Genomic DNA, 20164 nt, shown 5'->3' on the forward strand with positions numbered 1-20164 from the left:
CGGTGCTGTTTTACTGCAGGAGGATGCGGATGGAGTTGATCATCCTGTCTGCTATTTTTCCCGTAAATTCAACAAGCACCAGGTCCGCTACTCTACTATCGAAAAGGAGACCCTTGCTTTGTTGTTAGCTCTCCAGCACTTTGAGGTTTATGTCGGGTCCAGTTCTTTGCCGGTTGCAGTGTTTACCGATCATAACCCCATTGTCTTTTTGTCCCGCATGTACAACCACAATCAGCGTCTCATGCGGTGGGCTCTGATCGTCCAGGATTACAACCTGCAAATCTGCCACAAGAAAGGGTCAGAAAATGTGTTCGCAGATGCGTTGTCCAGGCTGGAATGATGTGTTCTATGGTTATGGTGTGTTATGGTTCACAAAAACCCTGTGGGGTTTGTGTTTTAAGGGGGGGGGGGGTATTACAGCCGCTGCTACCTTGTGTCTTTAACGTTGTGTGTATGCAAATGAGCTGTGCCTTCCGATGCTGTCAGTGGCCGTCCCGACCTCGCAACATTCCCGGGGATTGGACAGACGTCACTCAAGCCCGGCCCGCTGCTGCCACGTCATCCGGGGGAGGAGGATAAAGGCTGGGCATGAACATCCGTCTGGAGGCCCTGTATTTTGTGACAGATGCCTCAACCCTCTACTTGTGACAAAGCCTTCCTCCTGTGATTCTGTTAGACTGCGTAGCAGTGTATTTTCTGTGCCTCGTTAGACTGCTTAGCAGTATATTCTGTAGGGTTCTGTGCGATCTCACTGGTTAGCAGTGTGTCGTGGTATTCTGTGTTTAGAGTAGGGTTTGTGTGTGTGTTGCGTAGATCCAGGTGGATTAGCTCCTGTAGAACTGCATTTAGATTAGTGACATTGTGAAACAGCTTAGACCCAGGTTAGCTTAGCGCCTGTAGATCAGCATTTGTGTATATTGCTTAGACCCCGGTGATTAGCAGCGGTTGATCAGCAACATCTGTGTTTCCACACAGTCTCCTTTTGTTTAGTGTTTTGTTCCACTTTAGAAGTGAGGTACGTTCATTCTTTTGTAGCCTACTGTGCAACTCTCTTTTGGAGTCCTGTGTTGTTAACCCGTAACAGTTTGGTCCATTGTTGGTCCAGGCTGTTCGTGTGTTTATCCTTGTTTTGTTCAGTTGCCGTCATAAATAAACCCACCGGTAACCAATACCAATTACAAACTGGTCGTGTCGTTTCCCTTTCTTACCCCTAGCAAAGAGGGAACGTAACAGTTACTATATTATCAATACTACTTTAGTTATAGCCTGATATATGATAGCTAACTTTACAATGTTGTGATGTGACTGACGTTAGCTAACATTAACTGTAGTTAACGCCGGTCACTCACCAAGACAGCTGCCCTGTTCTCCACTGATTCTCCTCACACCACAGCTCCATTTCTCGCCAATGGCCGTTATTTCTTCTAATTCTTGGCTGCTCCTGGTCTCTTGGACGCCTAGCAGGCTCATAATTATAATCATATGCATTTGAATATATATGTTCAACCTCTTCTGTGTCAAAACTAGCATTGTGATCCATGTTTATTCATACATTAGACCGGCCGCTCTCCCCCCTGTTATGTCACACGCGGGAGGTCAAGTGGGGAGGCTTTTTTTATGTGGAAGTAAAAATGTCTTACAAAAACGCCACCAGATGTCACTGTAGTGTATATTTCTGTATACAAGTGCTATGCCAACTAGTAAATCTGTCAATATTTCACTGAGTTGTGGAAACAATTGACCCACTGATAGTAGTGCTATATTCAAGTCAGGGGATCACTTAAGTCATTCATTCATCGTCCAGGGAACATGAGCTTTGTTAAAGCTAAATTACCTAATATTGAATTTTCTGGAACTTGTGGTGGTAAACTGACCAAAATTGCCTTTCCATAGCTATGGCTATGATTAGAAAGTACACTGTGTCATATAATGTCTATGTAACTACACTGACCACTGTCTTTCCATGTTCCAGCAGCATCATACATATATTCAATCAAGGTTGGTACATTTCATGCCTCAGCATTTCTACACATGACACTCCAGTTTGTTTTATTTAGTTTACTTTTGGCAGGCTTTAATAAAGTAATAAATCATCATTTCTGTCAAGGCAGTGTATCTGACAGTGCCATCTTTCAACACACATAGTCCAGCCATTAAACAAGGTGTGTGTATATGTGTGTGTAAGGCAGTTATCTCTCATCTATGGATTGCAGACCATATTGTGAGGCAGCTGTACTGTGAGTACACTGATAGATTGGAATTTCTGATAATTTGGTTTTTCAACAGGAGAACCTGTAAAAAAGCTGAAAAAAACAACATATCAGAGCAAACACTAATGATAATACATATAAAGGCTCTTTTATTTTTAGTGCAGCTTTAATAATCCTCCTTGTTATCACTGATGTTTTCTCTGAGCTCCAGATCCTTCTACATTCCTTTTGTGCCTCTCTTTCCCTTTATTTATTTTCCCTCCCTCTTTTCTCTCCAGTATGCCAATTATGAAAATATAAATCAAAAGCTCGCTCTGACTCTCCTCCTACACAATTCTTCTTCCACAGGCAGTAAAAACCCACATTACAGGCGCTCGAAGACCACCCTGTAGCTTTCCAAGCTAGCTATAGGCATCAACTAATTTCATATTTTCATTCAACATAATAACCTGTTCCCTGAAGAGTTCTCTGTAAATCTGCGGATTCAACAAACAGGTGTAGATGGAATGAATTGTCTTTGTCAAAAGCAGCTTAGAGAATAGTGTTATGGACATTGCATTCCACAGCCACATACAGTCACAGACAGAGACTGAATACATAGCTACAATGATGTGATTGTTAGCATGTACAAATAAAAGATGATAACAATTTAGACTCACAAAAGGACTCACCCTATCATAATTGTAATGGCCCAGCCCATAGATTTGGATATATAAAATATATTAGCTCCATCTCAACCAGCTAAACCAGTAAAATGCTGCTTACACATTGAGTGGTGCAGTGATGACGTATTTTTCTAGGGCAGCTCAAGGGCTACCTCGGGAAAAAGTCAGAGGGATTTGAAAAGAAGAACTTTGTCAAACACGTTGATGATACTTACACGGATTGTTCAGAAGGATATTCTCCAGATATGAACCCAACTTTATCCTTCTAAAGTGTAAATGCAATCTCCAAAAATACAAAGCTAACGTAAGGGTATAAAAAAACGTAATCACAGTCGTGTGACTTCCCCACTGCTAAGCTTTAGCTGACTAATGTTGGCATGATGACATTTACAGTAGTAGCAGTGGTTGCGTTAGACTTTTTTGTTGTCCGTCATTTTGACGGACAGGATCGTAATATTTCCGTCATAATCCTGTTAAGCCCCAAAGACCCCGCCGGCAGGGCTTTTTTTTTGTTTTCACGACACTGTGTCTCAGCCTCTCAGGGCTTCTTAATATTTAAAAAACTATGAATGTGTCATACCCTCCTAACGGGAAGAAACTCAGCTAACTGATGATAGGAACAATTTTTACCGGAACAAAACACAAGTCTCACAAGAAGGGTCTAAATGAGCGAAAACATGCTAACGCACTTAGCACAAAACTCTAGGTATAAATCGATCGATATAATTATCGGATCTGCACAAACAGGCTTAGCTAACATGCTGAGATTCCACAGATTATAGAAATCATCACTGAGCGATCAGAACTCGCGACAGGGGAAGCAAATACAGACAACACACGACGTAGCTTTAGGTAGCAAAACACAGAGATATGCTCACCTTTAGCTGTTATTCTGATCAAAAGTTGTGTTCAATGGCATTAAAACGAGAAAAGCGCATCTGCAAGTTAATCCAATGTGTCTGTCACTTTGAACAAATTATTGATAATCTATAATTCCATTTATATGTAAAAATCGGAGAATTCAGGTTTTGGCTACGCGTTTCTCTCACTCCTTATTTGGTAACGTGTGTGTGTGTATGTGTGAAAAAACAGATTAACAGAGACACGGTCTAGCAACGGTTTAGCAACCCCATTGTTTTGTTATGAAAATGTATCTATATATATTTATACACATTCTCCCTCAGTCGACCTGGCCACTAGGATGTAATATAATGTGGGCCGCTGGTGGACATTTTGGCGCTGTTCCGAGCTGTGTTCTATTCAACCCGGTATCACGGCAAGACGTGAACATGTGACGATTTACCATGCTGGGAGACGTGAAGATGTCACGATTTCGTCCCTTCAAACGTGACAGTTACACGGTATTGTTAACCCATGTTAACCAGTGGAGATATACCCGGAAATGCCAAGCAAATGCTACCCCGACGGTCGGTTGTTATTGTCAATATTAATATAATAATGATTTATTTTTTAATAGTCACACTCGATTTCTCCGATTTTATTGTTGCCCCAGCTGGTCGACACCTCTTTTAGCAGAAACAAAGGCTACATTAATGTATTAAATCGATGTTAATCCATGTGTGTGGATGTGGAATTATCGGACGTGACGCTGTGCGATTGCGTTGCCAGGCAACAGCTTCGTTTCATGTTGATTTACAAACTCTTCAACTACAACCGTAGTTATAAACATTTTAGAAGGCCTCACGAAATACTTTAATGTAAATAAAAATGTAATTGTGAAGGAATGTGTGTATAACAAAATACATCCGTCATAAACGATACCGGAAACAGACGTAGGCAATATCCTCAGCTCGATGATTGGATGGTTTAGCCGCAATGCACGCTGGGATATGGTGTTTATGCAAAGTGAAATCCGAAAACATTTTTTAAAAATAAAATAAGACTTTATTCCGAGTGTGCTTGCTTTTCTCTTTGAAAGTCATCCCATAACGGCATTGTAATACATGGTTCGGCTGCATTAAATATTATACATCTGCCATAGTTCTCTATTTATAGAGCCCTGCTGAGAAGACTTCTAGACAAACAGGAAGAACTGCCAACAAAACTGAAAACGTGATGTGGATCATAAATATATAAGCAATTAAACAACATCTTACATTTATTTTCACACAATACGTCTCCTTGCAGTATCAACACTAATTCAGCTGACTTTTATATTTGATCCAATTGGTAGATAGGCTGTATTCACACCATAACGGTGCACAGCTGATAGAAAGGGACACCTAGTGGTTAAAGCACGTTATTGAATTGTATTATTTTTATTATTAGATATTAATAGGATGATGTGCAAAACAGACAAACTAATAAGGCTTTATTTACATCAAAACATTAAAGAATACTTTAGGTGAAGGTCTTATTTTGAATAAGAAAAAATCTTTGGGGGTATAGAAGAAAAATATGGAGGGATGAAACCCTCTTTAATGGTCACACAGTGAAATGTGTATCTACAGATAAATATTAAGCCTGACAAAGTACTTAACGTCTAATATATTGCTTTCCTGCTATGTTAACTATGTTTAAGCACTTATTTTAACTGATATTATATGTATGTATTATACTATTATAAGATGTATGCAGTGTTTCCCCTACCACATTGTCTTGGAGGGGCGCTGCACCCTGCCAACGGAGCCCCGCGCCCCCCCTTTTAACTTGTGTATTTTTATTAAAAATAAGCATAATAAACCATTTTTTTTTAATTTCATGCGCCTAGTTTCATTTTATTTTCAATTTTACTGCGCCCTCTCAATGAAACGAAATACTTCGGGTATCGTCGGGAATCTTCGGGTGATGACGAGAGCATAGGAAGACGGGCACAAACAATGGCGGACATTCAATAGCATTTGCATGTGAATAGCCGACCTTTATTATGGTGAATAGATGTGTCAATACTTTATACCGAGTATATTGCCATAAATATGATGATTGATTATCAGTAAAAAATTCTACGTGACACAACGACATTAGATTAACCTTGAGATGCGTTTTTATTCCGTTGAACACAACTTTTGATCACAAATCAAAAAAGGTAAGACGTAATTATTGTAATATTTTTGGAACCGGATGTGGTTTACTTTCTCTTTTCTGGCTGATAGCTCCAGGAATTCGAGGTCTTACAGTGATGACATTACATGTGTGGAATCTGTGGAGTCTCAGCTTTAAATCGTATATCTTGTTTGTGCAGTTAAGATAGTAATAAGGGCATTTCTACCGTGTGTTGTGTGTAAAAAAGCGTTAGCATTAGTTAGCATTGTTTCGCTCAATGCTAATTCAAAGGCTTGGTATTACTCTTGTGTTTTTTCTAGCTAACAATTGTTCTTATTGTCAGTTAGCGGAGTTTCTTACCTTTAAAAGGGTATGAAACATTAATAGTTTCATAAATGTTAAGAAGCCCTGAGACATGTGAGAGAAAAAAAACTGTGGGAGGGGTCCACTGGGGGGACCTTCAGGCTTAACTGGTTAACAATGATTTATATTTGTAAAGGCTACAGGTGATCTTAAGATGCGTGAGCTATGCTTAGGGACCTACCAGTCAAGATTATTTGTGCGTAGGGGTGCATCATCTGGCGCCTGGTCCTGGTCATCCTCGCCATTGCCCATGCCGTGAACCATCACCTCGGGCTCGGGCTCGAACAAATAAGGACGTAATGGTCCATCGTCTGGCTCAATATTGTCACCATCGTCGCTTACTGAACCGGATTCAGATTCAGTTCCTAAAACGAAATTTTCGTAGGAAAGCCGAGAGGATGTTTCTGACTCGCTATCATCACTGGATACCTCGTACAATCCTTCTTCTTTGTCTGGTATATTTGCCCTTCCACGTTCATTCTGCATAGACGCCATGGTTTGTTATCGTATCGTCTTCCTAAGTTTTCGTCACTTCCGGTTTGGCTGAGTCGAACATTTCGTTTCTAAAAAACTTCGGGGAAGCTGCAATAAAGTGCTTCTAACATGCGTAAGGCAATTATTATATTTTTTTAATCAGGTGTGATTGTTTTGGTACGTAATTATGCTTGTATATAAGTTAAAACAAAACTATTTGAGGTTCCATTTCCACTATCCCTTTAATGGTGGAGGTATACACATATTGATAGATGTCTTGTAATGCACTGTTGAGGAACCTGCGACCCACGTTTTTCATTCATTGCATAACTACACCGTAGTTGTGTATAATATGATATGTCAATAAACCTTCGAAAATATTGAAAGGGATGTGCAAAATAGTCTTTATATACAGTCTTTAATTAACTATTAGTAGAGAATAACGAGTAATTAATATACTTTATAGGGATCCTATTAATATCTAATCAAAATAATACAATTCAATAACGTGCTTTAACCACCAGGTGTCCCTTTCTATCAGCTGTGCACCGTTATGGTGTAAATACAGCCTGTCTACCAATTGGATCAAATATAAAAGTCAGCCGAATTAGTGTTGATACTTGTTGGAGCAATGAGTGGTCTGAAACCCACCTCGGCTCCGTGCGTCCTTTGATGAGCTGGTCAGATTTATAAAAGAAGGAATTCAAAGCACCAGATGAAAGGTTAAACAATAATCTGTTTTAATGGTAAAAGAACAACAATACACTTTAAAAGGGGCACCCCTGCTCTGTTCCCAGTGCTGGGAGATCTTACTATCTTGGCGGCAGGAGGAAAAGAGACCGGACAAAGCACACAACAGGATACATGTAAGAACAACGGGGAGGAGTTGTGTCTGATGCTCCTCCCATAGGGCCCATCTATTGGGAGATATAACAACGATAGCCTGTCGCAGCGCAACCCTGTCTCCTAAAAATTACGTTCCCACAGAACTAAACTGCATTCTGAATTACGTTTGGCTTGAAACGTATTTACTCCCACGTTACGTTCGTTATGAACGTATCTAAAATACGTTTATTTTCTACATATCTTCTAGAAACATATTTTCTCCCACGTTACGTTCCTTATGAACGTATCTTAAATACGTTTATTTTCTACATATCTTTGCCATTTATTGTCTTGCTTATAATAATGATAATAGTCATTTATAAATATCATTTTAGAGCACACCTTTGAAATCGAGAATCAGGCTCGATATATGGTTAAATTAAAATCAGTAGGCGAGGCTGTAATTTCGCCAGCTGTTACTCTCATGAGCGAGGCAGAAAATAATAGTTTTAACATGACAAAAAGCTGCTGTGTCGTTTACCTCAAACATTAAAACAAATCCAGAGTTACGTGTTTCTGTACTTCCTCTAAGAAGAAAAGACAGTAAAAGAAGAGCTCTGTGGCTTCAGGCTTGATCGCCGTTCAAATGACAGCGTTGGTTTCCCCAAAAGTGGGCGGGGCTGTAAAGTGACGTAGATTTTACTATCATCTATTATTCAAAACCATTCTATTTATTCTAACGTAAATTACATGCCAGTGTTTTATCTTTTTATTTATTTGTTTTTATTTTAAATCGTATAAACGTCTGTGAGGAAAATAAATGGGGTTTAGAGCCTCAAAATACTGAAATCTGTATTTTTTAAAATCTTTTCCTTCTAATTTGTTATTCTTTTCTAAATAACACACTGTTATTTACTCAACAATAACACACAATTATCCTTGTTTTTATTTATTTGTTTAATTCTATAATCTTGGGCTTTTTAGCCGTAAATAAAGTCACCAGAAACAGACGGGACATTTCGAGATTTAGGATGGCCGAAGACACTACACTACCCATAATCCCCAGCTATCGTTTGGGACTACAGTCCCGTTGACAAACCCCGTGATGTTGGAGTGGCAGTGCGCCAAGGTTACGCCGAGCGTCAAGCTCTTTGAAATGGAACGAAACCACGGCAGACTATTCAAAACTGGACTCGAACGCCCCCCGAGAAATACACATGCTGGCTATTGTGTTTCGCAACATGTTCTCTATGGCACGTATCTACTGGGAATTGTAGTTTTAAAAGACGTTTTTCCCAAAATTAGAAGTTGCCAGTATTAAACTGTGTACAGCCCTGGAGGTTTAGGCGATAGGAAACACATTGGTGTGTACACATTTAAAACATGTAATTACTAAATGGGTAAAAATCGCTTATATCCATAATGGGCAGCATTAATATATACCCACACGACAGCTTACTTTGTAATTCTACTCCACTACAATTCAGAGGTTAACCTGGTATTTTTACTCCACTACATTTAGTTTAGTTACTTTGCAGATTCTGATTAATGATGTGAAATATAAACAACCCTTAAAGCAGACTTTAGTTACACCTGAGTAAAATTCAGGGAAGGTGATTGTCAAGTGCCAACAATCAGGAGAGATATTTGATAGGTGGTGCTTGAGAAGACGAAACATTTATCTGCAGATCTCTATAAAGTATATTCATTACTCGTTATTCTCTACTAATAGTTAATTAAAAACTGTATAATGGCTATTTTGCACATCCCTTTCAAGATTTCAAGATTTTCTAAGGTTTATTGATCATATACACAACTTGGGTTGCAGGTTCCTCAACAGCGCATTACAAGACATCTATCAATATGTGTGTACCTCCACCATTAAACTGTCATATTCTGCACATTTCTTATTCTATCTACATACATAAGAGTATAATTAATGTGTATAATATCAGTTAAAAGAAGTGCTTCAACATAGTTAACATTGCAGGAAAGCAATATATTAGACGTTAAGTACTTTGTCAGGCTTAATATTCATCGGTAGATAGACACCCCCAAAGCTTTTTTCTTGTTTAAAATTAGACCTTAACCTAAAGTATTCTTTAATGTGTTAATAAAGGTTAATTCGTTTTTCTGTTTTGCACATCCTCCTATTAATATCTTTGTACATCCGGCACTAAACTGTTTTATTGTAGAGATCACTTATAGTATCTTCTTGACTTTTTATATTCTATATTTCTATCATTGACCTTCTACTTTCCCCCTATGAAAGTATGTACTCTTAATATTGTTTTCATCAAATAACATTATTCAACAAAAATAATTCAATAACGTGCTTTAACCACTAGGCGGTGCACACAAGGTACACACAGCATACTAATAATAACTTTGTATTATTAGTGTAGAACACTTATGTATGTATAACATCTGAAGATGTGTAGTTGTATTCATGTTTTTACATAATTTTACAGGATATTGCTATATTATTTCACATGTTTTACTTCTACACATTAATATCTGATTTGTAAAACATCACAGACAGAAAGGTATATCCGTCATTTAATGGTACGCTATTGAAATTCTGAATCCATAGATGTGTCTCCCATCACCCAAATCCCCTGACTATTCTCTCAACTCAGTATTTACATTCTTATATTCAAAGAAAATCAGTAATATCTTTAAAAACTACAAGTCCTTTTCTATCAGCTGTGCACCATTATGGTGTAAATATAACCTATTATCTACCAATTGGATCAAATATAAAAGTCAGCCGAATTACTATTGATACTGCAAGGAGACGTATTTTGTGAAAAGAAATTGAAGATGTTGTTTAATTGTTGATATATTTATGATCCACATCAAGGCAAGGCAAGGCAAGTTTATTTATATAGCACTTTTCAACACAAGGCAATTCAAAGTGCTTTACAAAAAATGAAAGAGATTAAGAAAATGGCATTTAAAATCAGTCATTAAAAAGAAAAGCTAATAAAATAAACATTAAAAGAAAAAAATACATGGCAGTCAATTAAACATTAAAAGAAAAAAAGTACATGGATAAAAGTTACAGTGCAGTCAATTAAAAGCAGCGACAAAAAGAAAAGTCTTCAGCCTGGATTTAAAAGTAGTCAGAGTTGTAGCGGACCTGCAGGTTTCTGGGAGTTTGTTCCAGATATTTGGAGCATAATAACACATAATATACATCAAGTATTCAGTTTTGGCGGAGGTTCCTCATGTTTGTCTAGAAGTCTTCTCATCAGGGCTCTATAAATAAAGAACTACGGCAGATGTATAATATTTAATGCAGCCGAACCGTGTATTACAATGCCGTTATGTGATGACTTCCAAAGAGAAAAGCAAGAACACTCTGAATTAGGTATTTTTTTATTTTTCGTTTTCGGATATCACAATTTATTAACACCATATACCAGCGTTTATTGCGGCTAAAACATCCAATCAACGAGCTTCAAGCTGAGGATCTTGGGTAATCAGTTCGGTGGGTTTGTGGTGTGTATCGCTCGAAATGTCCCGTCTGTTTCCGGTGACTTTATTTACGGCTAAAAAGCCCAAGATTATAGAATTAAACGAATAAATAAAAACAAGGATAATTGTGTGTTATGGTTGAGTAAATAACAGTGTGTTATTTAGAAAATAATAACAAATTAGAAGGAAAAGATTTTAAAAAATACAGATTTCAGTATTTTGAGGCTCTAAACCCCATTTATTTTCCTCAGACGTTTATACGATTTAAAATAAAAACAAATAAATAAAAAGATAAAACACTGGCATGTAATTTACGTTAGAATAAATAGAATGGTTTTGAATAATAGATGATAGTAAAACGTCACTTTACAGCCCCGCCCACTTTTGGGGAAACCAACGCTGTCATTTGAACGGCGATCAAGCCTGAAGCCACAGAGCTCTTCTTTTACTGTCTTTTCTTCTTAGAGGAAGTACAGAAACACGTAACTCTGGATTTGTTTTAATGTTTGAGGTAAACGACACAGCAGCTTTTTGTCATGTTAAAACTATTATTTTCTGCCTCGCTCATGAGAGCTGCCGAAATTACAGCCTCGCCTACTGATTTTAATTTAACCATATATCGAGCCCGATTCTCGATTTCAAATGTGTGCTCTAAAATGATATTTATAAATGACTATTATCATTATTATAAGCAAGGCAATAAATGGCAAAGATATGTAGAAAATAAACGTATTTAAGATACGTTCATAACGAACGTAACGTGGGAGAAGATATGTTTCTAGAAGATATGTAGAAAATAAACGTATTTGAGATACGTTCATAACAAATGTAACGTGGGAGAAAATACGTTTCTAGCTAAACGTAATTGAGAATGCAGTTTAGTTCTGTGGGAACGTAATTTTTAGGAGACAGGGTTGCGCAGTGAATCAGCGCGAGCCAGCCAGGAAACAAGAGTCTCTTCAGTTTGAGGCAAAACAAACACATTTGGTGTCCGTTGTCTCACATTCCTTGCAGCCTGCACACACACACACATGTTCTGCATAGACTTCCCTCTCTCCGGCCCCCTCCCCCATCAGTTCAATACACACAGCTCCACACACCCTTGGCATTTTAAAGATATGTTTACGACATAGTTGTTTATAGTTGGCTAATACAATTAATACATGTAAGTTACCTTAATATCAATAATAACGAGGAAAACATTACCTCTGCTCTTAAGCAGTCCTACATCAATGCGAGAAATAGTAGAACTTTACAGCATGTTTAACGCACACTCATTTCACCATGCACACCATGCAGCCCTCCAGATGTTTGCCACGCGGTGTGCAAATAAGGATATCTCATCTCTCACATATCCACTACTCTTAATACAAATGTTTCACTTCTCATATTTCCAGCTTCTTGTTATACAGACTGCTACTATTTAATACAAAGTAATTAAGTACACACATTTATTTAAGCAAACTCACGTCTGGACACTAGGAACACAGGTTACTTCAATAATCAATATACTGCAAGGAGATGTATTGTGTGAAAAGAAATGTAAGATGTTGTTTAATTGCTTATATATTTATGATCCACGTCACGTTTTCAGTTTTGGCGACAGTTCTCCTGTTTGTCCAGAAGTCTTCTCAGCAGGGCTCTATAAATAGAGAACTACGGCAGATATGTAATATTTAATGCAGCCGAACCGTGTATTACAATGCCGTTATGTGATGACTTTCAAAGAGAAAAGCAAGCACACTCGGAATAAAGTATTTTATTTTAAAAAAATGTTTTCGGAATTCACAACGCATAAACACCATATCCCAGCGTGCATTGCGGCTAAACCATCCAATCATCGAGCTGAGGTTCTTGCCTAAGTCTGTTTCCGGTATCGTTTATGACGGATGTATTTTGTTATACACACATTCCTTCACCTTTAAATTTTAATTTACATTAAAGTATTTTGTGAGGCCTTCTAACATGTTTTTAAATGTAACTACGGTTGTAGTTGAAGAGTTTGTAAATTAACATAAACCGAAGCTGTTGCCTTGCAACACAATCGCACAACGTCACGTCCGTTAATTCCACATCCACACACATGGATTAACATCGATTTAATACATTAATGTAGCCTTTGTTTCTGCTAAAAGAGGTGTCGACCAGCTGGGGCAACAAGAAAATCGGCGAAATCAAGTGTGACTATTAAAAAATAAATCATTATTATATTAATATTGACAATAACAACCGACCGTCGGGGTAGCATTTGCTTGGCATTTCCGGGTATATCTCCACTGGTTAACATGGGTTAACAATACCGTGTAACTGTCACGTTTGAAGGGACGAAATCGTGACATCTTCACGTCTCCCAGCATGGTAAATCGTCACATGTTCACGTCTTGCCGTGATACCGGGTTGGTTCTATTCAGTCAAAATGACGGACTGCTTTCAGATTTTTCCGTCATTCTTGGAAAGATTACGTCATGGACGGAAAATATTCGGTTAATGCGACCTCTGTTTAGTAGTCTAATTTAGTCACTTATTAGCAACCAACATTTTTAAGACACATGCTTTGGACCTAGATGAGGTATTTAGCATCGTATTTGATGTCGTAGAGAAGTACCGAAAATCTCTTCAGCTTGTAAGGAAGCACATTCAAAAGGTCTAAAGGGTCTGGCTATCTGTGTTGTCCAAAATCATGATGACATTTTCACATTAACATTACTTTACATGAACACTCAAAAAAGCAGAAAGCCCCATGTCGAAGCAGCACCATATTCTCAACCCAGTCTCACGGCATTTCGTGTTATAGTCACGACATGTAATCTATTGATTCGTGTTCACCAACACGATTTTCCCATTTTTTTCGTGTCACACAGAACGATTTTAAAAGCAATGTATTTCTATTGGTGTTTCGTGCCTGCACCACGTCTTTTTTTCCGGTCGAGTCTTGGAAGACTGTGGGGTTCATAAAAACATGTTCTTACTCAATATCAAGCCACGATTATTGTTTTTATTTTAAATCGTATAATGTCTGACTTTTTTTGCCGTCCGTGAGGAAAATAAATGGGGCTCAGAGCCTCAGAATACTGAAATCTGTATTTTTTAAATATTTTTTGTTATTCTTTTCTAAATAACACACTGTTATTTACTCAACAATAACACACAACTATCCTTGTTTTTATTTGTTTAATTCTATAATCTGAGGTTTTTTGCCGTCCGTCAGGAAGTGAATTTCAAAATAAATACTTATATGGGACATTTCAAGCATCATTGCGATACACACCCACTGAACTGATTACCCAAGATCCTCAGCTATGGTTTAAGCTCGGTGATTGGATGTTTTAGCCGCAATGCACGTTGGGATATGGTGTTAATGCGATATGAAATCCGAAAAACATTTAGGAGTTTAGGATGGCTGAAGACACTACACTACCCATAATCCTCAGCTATCGTTTGGGACTACAGTTCCTTTGCTTTACAAACCCCGTGATTAATCTTCAAGCTCTGGGATTGGATGTTGGAGTGGCAGTGTGCCAAGGTTACGCCGAGTGTCAAACAGCACTTTGAAATGGAACGAAACCACGGCAGACTATCCAAAACTGGACTTGAACGGGACCAGCCCATTAAACTGTCATATTCTGCACATTTCTTATACTATCTACGTACATAAGAGTATAATTAATATGTATAATATCAGTTTAAAATAAGTGCTTCAACATAGTTAACATTGCAGGAAAGCAATATATTAAATGTTAAGTACTTGTCAGGCTTAATATTTATCTGTAGATACCCCCAAAGCTGTTTTCTTATTTAAAAGAAGACCTTCACCTAAAGTATTCTTTAATGTTTAAATAAATTAAATTAATTTGTTTTTCTGTTTTGCACTTCCTCCTATTAATATATTTGTACATCCGGCACTAAACTGTTTTATTGTAGAGATCACTTACAGTATCTTCTTGATTTGTTATATTCTATATTTCTATCATTGACCTTCTACCTTCCCCGTATGTACTCTTAATATTTTTTTCATCAAACATAACATTAAAAAAATAATTCAATAACGTGCTTTAACCACTGCATACAGCATACAATGCCATAATAACTTTTTATTATTAGTGTAGGACACATATGTATGTATAACATCTGAAGATGTGTAGTTTTATTCATGTTTTCACATAATTTTACAGGATATTGCTATATTATTTCACATGTTTTACTTCTACACATTAATATCTGATTTGTAAAACATCACAGACAGAAAGGTATATCCGTAATTGAATGGTAAGCTATCAACATTCTGAATCCATAGATGTGTCTCCCATCACCCAAAACCCCTGACTATTCTTTCAACTCAGTATTTAATCAAAAATCAGTAATATCTTTAAAAACTACAAGTCCCTGTCTATCAGCTGTGCATCGTTATGGTGTAAATATAACCTATCTACCAATTGGATCAAATATAAAAGCCAGCCGAATTAATGTTGATACTGCAAGGAGACGTATTGTGTGAAGATAAATTGAAGATGTTGTTTAACACTAGAACCGCCAGAGGTTTATGTATACCTAAAACCGCCACCGGGCCAAATTGACCCACTATTAGAATGCATTGATTTTCAAGGTAAAATGTTATTTTATTGAACAGTGCGTTTTGATCGCACAGGGATGAAACGTATATCAATAGAATCTGTGGACTCTCAGCATTTCATATGATGTACAGGGCTCGACATTATAAATGGCCCGCTGGCCCGGAAGCACTATTTAGACACACTGTTGGGTGGAAAGCAAACAGCTGTTTTTCGGATTTCATATCACATTAACACCATATCCCAAAGTGCATTGCGGCTAAACAATCCAGCCTAATGTTGGCATGATGACATTTAGTAGCAGTGGTTGCGTTAGACTTTTTTGTTGTCCGTCAACATGACGGACAGGATCGTAACATTTCCGTCATAATCCTGTTAAGCCCCAAAGGGGGCTGCCATAAACAACGTAATTGTAAGTAGAAATTATTGTAAGCTTTTCATTCATCATTTCAGTGGGAGGGCGCTGAGGAACAGCAGAACGCGGGTTGACAGGTGTCTGTGTTGACATTCCCCTTATTGTGCGTCAGCAGAGACAGGCTAAAAGTGTCTTAGGTTCAAATTAGACAACTAATGTCTGGGTTAGTGTTCATGACTTCATGTTTATGTCATCTTAATGGTTAATCTTAATGCACACACATTTTCCATGCTTTACAATAGTTTAAAATAGTTGTATTCCACTATTAAATAACCTGTTCAATACAAACATGCCACTTGTAAAAATGAAATAACATTTCTGTGAACTGATATTTGTTTAGTGAGCTTATTAGATGATGTTCTCTGAAAGATTGTAAAATGTCAATGAAGATGTCAGACTTAGTATATTTGTTAATAATTACATACAATACATGGAATGTGTGTGTGTGTGTGTTCCAAGTGAATCTGCGGCCCCCTTGTGGCCAGTACATATATTATTTGGCCCCCACCACCATCCAAGTTGCCCATCCCCTAATCAGTTCAGTGGGTGTGTATCTGTTTCCGGTTATTTTATTTTGAAATTCAGTTCCTGACGGACGGCAAAAAGGCCCGAGATTATATAATTAGACAAATAAATAAAAACAAGCATAATTGTGTGTTATTGTTGAGCAAATAATATTGTGTTGTTTAGAAAAGAATAACAAATTAGAAGGAAAAAAAGATTTAAAAAATACAGATTTCAGTATTCTGATTCTGATTCTTGATATTGAGTAACAACATGTTCTTATGAACCCCACAGCTTCCGGTCTTCAAACATACTACCAATAGAAATACTTTGCTTTTAAAATCGTTCTGTGTGACACAAAAAAAGGGGAAAATTGTGTTGGTGAACACGAATCAATAGATTAAATGTCGTGACTATAACACGAAATGCCATGAGACTGGGTTAATATTCTATATCAGACAGAACTAGGAGATTACAGTTTCTAATTGTGGTAAATAGATGTTTGTTTGAGTAGAGTTGTAGTCCATCATCCCTCACTTAGGAAGTTTAGGCAATTGACATTACTTTGATTACTTATATTCGGTGTGTGGCTGATGTCTGCAACATTCCGTTTTTAATAGTGAAAAATAGATGAGAAATAACCCCCCGGAAAATACAATTAAAATCACTGGCCTAATTTCTGGAGAATGTAATTTCTGCCCTACCCAGTTTTCCTTCCCCTTCCTTTAGTATTTATACATTCCCAGGCTATATGCCCTACTTACATTTGCTGGTGAAGAGCCTCATTAGCTAAATTAGACATGTGTTCACCAACCAGGCTTTTCATCAAAGCAGCATTCCCTCAATTTGGTCAAATTTCCCCTCTTCTCCACAGAACGGTTTTGGACATTTTCCACATCTGTGCAGCTATGCAATCATGAGTGCCTCCTTTGCACTGAAACAGAAACAAAAACCCAAACAGAGAAACTTGGACGAAACAGGAAAACAGACGCTGATTTCTGCAGCATTTGAAAAGCTCTGATGAAATGATTGCTGACATGCGAGTCTCTGGGAATGTCATTGATTTCACATCTGGTCTCAGAACCCAGGAAAATATAACAGCTTATTGATGCAATGAGGTAGTCATGAAAAGCTGCACAACAAACTGCTGAGGCAAACCCGAACAAGAGTATCAGAAAATATTGCTTAAAATACAAATTAAACCTAGAACAAAACTCAATCTCAAATCCTCTAACAGAGGCCTGAGAGTCTGAAGTATCTTAGCTGGCTGCGCTCATCTTGACAGAGATCTGGGATGTTGTTCCTGGGATTTACTGGAGCCACTTTCCAGTTTGAGGCTTACTGCCCTGAGTGCTCCGATCACCACTGGAACCACTGTTGCCTTCACCTTTGGTATTTCCCAAGCTTCTCGTGTTGCTTCTTCCTCGTGTTGCTATCGATGGGATTGTCTATCACAACTGACTTCTTCTTCTGTAGTTTGTCGACCACCACAATGTGGGGTTGGTTAGCCATCTGCAGTCTATCGGTCTGTATATAGACATCCCATAGGATCTTAGCTTTGTCATTCTCAGCCACCTTTGGAGGTGCCCCTGATTTTGACCTAAATACCTCCAACTCTCTGTCCCTGCTGCTGTTCTGCATAGGTCTGAACCTCTTCAGCCATGATCATAAATTAAAGTCGAATGACCATTAACCTCCCCGACATGGATGACATCAAGCTGTATGGCAGGATGCACGTGACATTGACTCACTGATTCACATCACAAGGCTCTACAGAAACATGAATCAGGTTCAGGTTCTTTATTTGTACCCGTAGGTAGTGTCACGGTAGAGCGAAGGAAGCAGGACCCAAATGCAGATAAACTGATAATACCTTTATTTCAAGGATAGTGAAATATAGAACTAGGACAGACAGAACACTCACCGGTGAACACAGTCAACAACGAAAGACGAACCGACAAAGACAGACAGAAAAACCAGAACTTAAATACACACAAGACTAATCACACAAACAAGACACAGGTGAGGAGGGAGGAGAAAACACAGAGGCACCAGGTGAACACAATCGGGTAATCAGGGAGGGAAAACAGACAGAAAGCAACAGGCAGGAAACGGGGGTGAACAATTTACAAAATAAAACGGGAAACCCAAAGATAGAAAAAGACAAGACAAAACAACAACACAGACAGATCGTGACAGTACCCCCCCCCCCCCCCTCAAGGGACGGATCCCAGACGTCCCAAAACAAAACTAAAAAAGTCCAAAACCTTAAGCAGGGTGGGTGGAGGGGGTCCGGAGGAGGGACGCATCACTAAGCCACCAGGGTGGGTGGAGGGGGTCTGGAGGACGGGCTTGGGTTGACAGCCCAGGGGCACGGCAGAGGACCAGGAAGGGGTCTCGGGCGGACGGCCCGGGGGCAAGGCAGAGGACCAGGAAGGGGTCTCGGGCGGACGGCCCGGGGGCAAGGCAGAGGACCAGGAAGGGGTCTCGGGCGGACGGCCCGGGGGCAAGGCAGAGTCCAAAATGGGGGTTATGGAGGGGCGAAGGACACCGCGGGCGAACTCAGGGGGCCGAGCATGAGGGCGAGGACTGCGGCCGGAAAAGTCAGGGGGCCGAGCATGAGGGCAAGGACCGCGGCCGGAAGAGTCAGGGGGCCGGGCCCGAGGGCGAGGACCGCAGCAGGAAGAGTCGGCGGGGCCTCCAACGGCACAGTACATAGGATTGGCAGGACCCCCGGCAGGAGAGTAGTCGGCGGGACCTCCAACAGCACAGGACAAAGGGTTGGCAGGACCCCTGGCAGGAGAGTAGTCGGCGGGGCCTCCAACGGCACAGGACAAAGGATTGGCAGGACCCCCGGCAGGAGAGTAAACGGCGGGACCTCCAACGAGACAGGACAAAGGGTTGGCAGGACCCCCGGCAGGAGAGTAGTCGGCGGGACCTCCAACAGCACAGGACAAAGGGTTGGCAGGACCCCCGGCAGGAGAGTAGTCGGCGGGGCCTCCAACGGCACAGGACATAGGATTGGCAGGACCCCCGGCAGGAGAGTAGACGGCGGGACCTCCAACGGCACAGGACAAAGGGTTGGCAGGACCCCCGGCAGGAGAGTAGTCGGCGGGGCCTCCAACGGCACAGGACAAAGGATTGGCAGGACCCCAGGCAGGAGAGTAGACGGCGGGACCTCCAACGAGACAGGACAAAGGGTTGGCAGGATCCCCGGCAGGAGAGTAGTCGGCGGGGCCTCCAACGGCACAGGACAAAGGGTTGGCAGGACCCCCGGCAGGAGAGTAGTCGGCGGGGCCTCCAACGGCACAGGACAAAGGGTTGGCAGGACCCCCGGCAGGAGAGTAGTCGGCGGGGCCTCCAACGGCACAGGACAAAGGATTGGCAGGACCCCCGGCAGGAGAGTAGACGGCGGGACCTCCAACGGGACAGGACAAGGAGCTGGCGTCGTCTGGGGAGCCAGCCGGAGACGAGGTGCTGGAGTCGGCCGATACGCCGACAAGACTCGGGGAGCTGGCGTCGGCTGGGGAGCCAGCAGAAGACGAGGTGCTGGAGTTGGCCGGTACGCCGACAAGACTCGGGGAGCTGGCGTCAGCTGAGGAGCCAGCCCTGTAGCCGAAACTGGAGTCGAGCCCATGGCTTCCGGGGACGGTACTG

The sequence above is a fragment of the Gymnodraco acuticeps genome, unplaced genomic scaffold, assembly GCF_902827175.1.
Source record: "Gymnodraco acuticeps unplaced genomic scaffold, fGymAcu1.1, whole genome shotgun sequence".
Classification (NCBI taxonomy): Eukaryota; Metazoa; Chordata; class Actinopteri; order Perciformes; family Bathydraconidae; genus Gymnodraco; species Gymnodraco acuticeps.